Below are 6,638 nucleotides of genomic sequence, written 5' to 3'. Positions count from 1 at the left end.
TTGAGACAGAGTTTCACTCTTGTTGCCCAGGCTGGAGTGCAATGGCATGATCTTGGCTCACTACAGCCTCCGCCTGCCGGGTTCAAGTGATTCTCCTGCCTCAGTCTCCCAAGTAGCTGGGTTTACAGGCAGATGCCATGACGCGCAGCTAATTTTTGTATTTTTAGTAGAGACAGGGTTTCACTATGTTGGTCAGGCTGGTTTCAAACTCCTGACCTCTGGTGATCTGCCCACCTGGGCATCCCAAAGAGCTGGGATTACAGGAGTGATTTTTTACATTTCTATTTTGTTTTTGTAGAAATAGGGTCTCACTATGTTCCCCAGGCTGGTCTCAAATTGCTGGGCTTGTGATACTCCTGCCTTGACCTCCTAATGTACTGGGATTACAGGCATGAGCCACTGTGCCCAGCCAATTTTTATTTTCTTAATGATGTTTGAAGGACACTGTTTTCAGTTTTGATGAAATCCAATTTATCTCTATTTTCCTTCATGATCCTGCCTTTGGTCTTGCATCTGAGAACACTTTGCTTCACTCAAGGTCAGTCACGAAGATTTCCCCTCATGCATCCTTTTAACCATCTCATGCCTTTAGCTCTTACATTTAGGTCTATGATTCATTTCAAGTTAATTTTTGTGTATGGAGTGAGGTAGGGGTAACTCATCTTTTTACATGTGGATATCTAACTGTTATAGAACAACTGTTGAAAAGAGTGTTCTTTCCCCAACTGAAAGCCTTGGCACCTTTGTCAAACATCAACTGAACCTAAATGTTTGGGTTTATTTCTGGATTCTCCATTGATCTATATCTTGATTCTCATGCCAGCATGTACTCTATTACTATAGTTTTATAGTAAGTTTTAAAATGGAAAGTGTGAATCTTCCAATTTTGTTTCTTTTCAAAATTATTTTGGCTATTCTGGATCCTTTGCATTTCCATATAAATTTTATGATCAGGCTGATAATTTCTGCAAAAAAAAAAAAAAAGGAAACTCAAAAAGCTTGTTCACATTTCAGTAGGGATTGCATTCAACCTACAAACTAATTTGGAGAGTATTGTCATCTAAACACTGAGTCTTATAATCCATGAATACTGACTGTCCATTCATTTAGATCTTCAATATCTCTTTGAAATGTTACATAGTTTTAAGCGTACCAGTCTTGCACTATTTTCATTAAACTTATTCCTAGGTATTTTACTATTATTATTTTGAGACAGGGTCCCCCAGGCTGGAGTACAGTGGCACAATCTCAGCTCACTGCAAACTTCACCTCCTGGGTTCAAGTGATTCTCCTTCCTCAGCCTCCCGAGTAGCTGGGATTACAGATGTGTGCCACCACGTCTGGCTAATTTTTGTATTTTTAGTAGACACGAGGTTTTGCCATGTTGGCCAGGCTGGTCTTGAACTCCTGACCTCAGGTGATCCGCCCACCTTGGCCTCCCAAAGTGCTGGGATTACAAGTGTGAGCCACAGTGCCTGGTTGGTATTTTATTGTTTTTTAATGCTGTTGTGAATAAAATGCCTACAACTCCTGGGTTCACTCCTAATCTGCATGTGTGTGGATTTTCTAATTAGCATATCACATGCTTGGAGAATTGATCTAACAAGCCAACCTCCCCTGAGGTCTCAGAGTGACCAGTAGGTGGTGCACACGAAGGTTATTCCTGAATAGAACAGCAAAGGCTTGGAAAATGAACTGATAACTGGAACCACATTGCACAAGAGACTAAAATAAGAATGACAAGAAAAAGACCCAGAGAATCATAATTTACCACTCAACATGTCCACGATAGAAACAAAAATCACTTGATATATGAAGAAAGCGAATGTCTAAACTCATGAATGGAAAAACAACAGACACCAATGATACGATGGCTCGCATGAATCCTCTGACAAGGACTTTAAAACAGCTGTTGTAAAAATGCTCAAACCAGCAACTGCAAACAGTCTTGACACAAATATCAAAATAGAAGGACTCAGAAAAGAAATAGAAGATATAAAGAAGAACCAAAGGGAAATTTCAGAACCAAAAAATGTAACTGAAGAAAAAACTCACTGGATGGATTCAATAGCAGAATGGAGGTAACAGAGGAGTCAACAACCTCAAAGGTATGTTCACAGAAATTAATCTGAACAAGAGAGAGAAAAAATAATTTTAAAAAATGAACAGAGACTCTAGGACCTGTGGGACAGTAACAGAGCTAATATTTGTGTCACTGGAGTCCTAGAAGGAGAGAGACCGTGAGGCTAAAAGAACATTCGAGGAAGTAACAGCTGAAAAATTTATCAAGTTTAGGAAAAGACCCAACAGATTCAAGAAGCAGAGCAAATTCCATCCAGGATAAACCAAGAAATCCATTCCAAGACACTTCAAAGATTAAATTGCTGCAAACTACAGACAAAATAATCTTAAGGCCGGGCGCGGTGGCTCACCCTGTAATCCCAACACTTTGAGAGGCCAAGGTGGGCAGATCACTTGAGGCCAGGAGTTCAAGATCAGCCTGGCCAACATGGCAAAAAACCCATCTCTACTAAAAATACAAAAATGAGCCGGGCATGGTGGTATGCGCCTGTAATCCCAGCTACTCAGGAGGCTGAGGCACAAGAATTGCTTGAACCCGGAAGGCGGAGGTTGCAGTGAGATTGTGCCATTGCACTCCATCCTGGGTCACAGAGTAAGATTCTGCCCCCAAAATAAAAATAAAAATCTTAAAAGCAGCCAGAGAAATTTGATGTATTATCTATCTACAGATGTATTATCTATAAAGAAAAATGATTTGAATGACTGGATTTCTCATCAGAACTCATAAGGGCTACAAAGAAAAGACACAACATTTTTCAGACTTCTACGTCCAGCAAATTTCCTCAGCCTGACAAAAGACATCAACAAATATCCTATAGCTAACTGCATACTTCATGGTGAAGTCCTAGATGCCTTCCCCCTGGTCCTAAGACCAGGGTCAAGGTAAGGATTTCCACCCTCAGCCTCTTTATCAACACAGTGCTAGAAGTTCTGGCTACTGCAAAAGGACAAGACCAGAAATAAAAGGCATACCAGCTGGAAAGGAAGAAATGAAAGTGTCCTGATTTGCAGACAAGCATGATTATCTATGTAGAAAATTCCAGAGAATCTATTAGAAATGAAGAACAAGGCCGGGTGCGGTGGCTAACACCTGTAATACCAGCACTTTGGGAGGCTGAGGCAGGTGGATCACTTGAGGTCAGGAGTTCAAGACCAGCCTGGCCAACATGGAGAAACCCCCATCTCTACTAAAAATACAAAAATCGCTGGGCATGGTGGGTGTTTGTAGTCCCAGCTATTTGAGAGGCTGAGGCAGGAGAATCACTTGAGCTTGGGAGGCGGAGGCTGCAGTGAGCCAAGATCGCGCGACAGCACAACACTCCAGCCTGGGCGACAGCGTGAGTGAGACTCTGTCACAAAAAAAAAAAAAAAAAAACTCAAAAACCTAGAACCAATGAATGATTTTAGCCAGGTTGCAGGATACAAGGTCAACACATAAAAATCAATCATGGCCTGGCACAGTGGCTCATGCCTATAATCCCAGCACTTTGTCAGGAGATCAAGACCAGCCTGGCCAACATGATGAAATCCCGTCTCTGCTAAAAACACAAAAATTAGCGGGACGTGGTGGTGGGCGCCTGTAATCCCAGCTACTGGGGAGTCTGAGATAGCAGAATCACTTGAGCCCAGGAGGCAGAGGTTGCAGTGAGCTGTGATCATGCCACTGTACTCCAACCTGAGTGACAGAGGGAGACTCTGTCTGAAAAATAAATAAATAAATAAATAAACAAACAAAAAGTTTTATTCCCATATACAAACAATGAACAATAGGAAGCCAAAAAAATTTTAAGGTTGTAATTTACAATAGCTCCAAAACATGCCTAGATGTAAATCCAACACAACTTACGAAACCTGTGCATTGGAAACTATAAAATGCTCTCGAAAATAATCAGATAAAGGGAAAGACTTACTGGGTTGGTGGATTTGAAGTTTCAGCATAGTAAAGAGGTCCTTTCTCCCGAAGGGATCTACAGATTTAACACAAAACCAGGCAAAATTCCAGCAGGGTTTTTTTTTTTCCTTTGGTAGATGTAGACTGATTTTAAACTTTATATAGAAGGGTAATTAATTAGAATAACTGAAATTTGAAAGCAAGAAAACAGCTGTAGGATTCAGACTATCCGATTTTCTTTGTTTTTGAGATGGAGTCTGGCTCTGTCGCTCAGGCTGGAGTGCAGTTCTCCTGCCTCAGTCTCCCAGGTCGCTGGAATTACAGGCACCCGCCACCAGGCCCGGCTGATTTCTGTATTTTTAGTAGAGATGGGGTTTTGGCATGTTGGTCAGGCTGGTCTTGAATTCCTGGCCTCAAGTGATCCGCCTGCCTCGGCCTCCCAAAGTGCTGGGTTACAGGAGTGAGCCACCGCGCCCGGCTGACGATCCGATTTTAACACTTACTCTAAAGCCACAGCAGTCATGACCACGTGGAATCGCCAAAGTGACAGAGGCATAGAGCCACAGAAGGGAAAGATAGTGCGGATACACCCACAGAAACTCACCATCTCCTCTGACCTTTGGCAAAGGGGCCATCCAGTGCAGAAAGGAGACTTCCCTCAGCAAATGGTGCTGGAACAGCTAGTCATCGCTATTCTGAGTTGAACCGTGTTGGGTATTCCTGGGAAGGCCTAGGGGAGCTGGGGACGGGGGCATTTCCAGATGAGCGAACCGGCACCTCCCACTGCTCCAGGGTGCGCGGAGCTGCCTGAGGCCCTGCCCGGGTGGGAGCCCTGCCCGCTGGGCAGCCTGCCCTCGGGTCCTCGTTCGTGGATAAAAAGGCACAGGTCAGAGCTGGGGAAGCTCTCCCCTGCCACCCAGGTGGTGAGGGTCACCCTGCGGTCACCCAGGTGGTCAGGATCACCCTGCAGCCATCCAAGTGGTGAGGGTCACCCAGGTGGTGAAGGTCACCCTGGGCCTGTGTCCACCCGGCTCCCTCCAGACTCCCCGGGGTAGGGAAGCAGCGCTGCCACGCAGTGGAACCGCCAGCTTCGCAAGACGCAGGCGCCTGTGGGGTCCCTCCTGGGGTGAAGGGAGGGTCTTTCCAGGAGCGCCCTGTTGGGGTGGTTCAGCTGCGAGGGGAACACGAGTCCTGGGAACCTGAGGCTGAGGCAGGTGCTCGTCCTCAAAGACACCTCCCCCAATAAAAGCTCAAGCGACGGGGCGGGGAGACGGGACACCTTGAGCCCGGCTCCCGGCTGCTGCGCGTGGAGGGAGCATCACGCCCCGCCCTTATTCCCACCGCCACGGGGCTCCAGGGAGGCCGTCCCTCACCCACAGCAGCTGCGGGCCCTGCCCCGCCCTCCAGCGCCTGTAAGCCAAGCCCGAGCTTCGCCCCCAGGCCCGCCCCCTCCTCCTGCCGCCTCCTCCCGCCCCCGCAGCTGCTCCCTCTCGCCTCCCCGGGAACCGCGACCCCCGCGCCTTCCCTCAGGGCCCCGGGCGGGCGGACACCAGACCCAGAAATCCGGGCGGGAGGTCGGGTGGCGTCTGCTCCGTCGGGGGCAGGTGTCGGGGCGGGTCGGAGCCACGCGGACTCTCCACAAAACGCCCAGCGACGTCGGTCTTCGCCAAGAGGCAGGTGGCTGCCCCGCTCCCCAGCTCGAGCCGGTTTGTCCCCACGTGGCGTGGAGGCTGCGCCGGACTCTCGTCCTCGGCAGGGCTCAGGCTCAGGACCGGGGCCTCCTGCCGCGCGCCCGGAACACCCTCCCCGTCCTCCCCGCAGCCCGTCCCCACCACCCGGGCGCCCCTTCTCGCCGGCTGCCACCCGCGGCCCCGCTCCCCTGGAGAGACGGGGTTTCACCATGTTGGTCAGGCTGGTCTCGAACTCCTGACCTTAAGTGATCCACCCGCCTCGGCCTCCCAAAGTGCTGGGATTACAGGCGTGAGCGACCGTGCCCAGCCCCACATTATTATTTTAGTAATCGCCGTCCTAATGGATGTGAAGTGGAATCTCACTGTGGTTTTGATTTGCGGTCCCCTAATGACTAATAATGTTGAGAGCGCTTTCATGTGCTTATTGGCCATTTGCGCATCTTCTCCAGAGAAATGTCTTTTCAAGTCCAGTTTTTCGTTGGGTTGTGTGTCTTTTTGTTGTTGAGTTGTTGAAATTCTTTATATGTTCCAGGTACTAGACCCTTATCAGAGATATGATCTGCAAATATTTTCTCCCACTCAGTGGGTTGTCTTTTGTCTTTTCACTCACTTGATAGTGTCCTTTCGTGCACAAAAGTTGTTAATTTTCATGAAATCCAATTTATCTATTTTTTCGTCTGTTGTTTGTGCTTTCAGCGTTTTTTTGTTTTGTTTTGTTTTTTGGTTTTTTGTTTTTTGTGTTTTTTTTTGACAGAGTTTTGCACTTGTTGCCCAGACTGGGGTGCCATGGCACGATCTCGGCTTACCACAACCTTTAGTTCCCGGGGTCAAGCAATTCTTCTGCCTCAGCCTCCCAAGTAGCTGGGATTACAGGCATGCACCACCACACCTGGCTAATTTTGTATTTTTAGTAGAGACAGGGTTTCTCCATGTTGGTCAGGCTGGTCTCGAACTCCTGACCTCGTGATCCACCC

This window comes from Colobus angolensis, unplaced genomic scaffold (assembly GCF_000951035.1).
Source record: "Colobus angolensis palliatus isolate OR3802 unplaced genomic scaffold, Cang.pa_1.0 Scaffold208, whole genome shotgun sequence".
NCBI lineage: Eukaryota > Metazoa > Chordata > Mammalia > Primates > Cercopithecidae > Colobus > Colobus angolensis.
The sequence above is the reverse complement of the archived record's forward strand: the minus strand, read 5'-3'. Positions refer to the sequence as shown.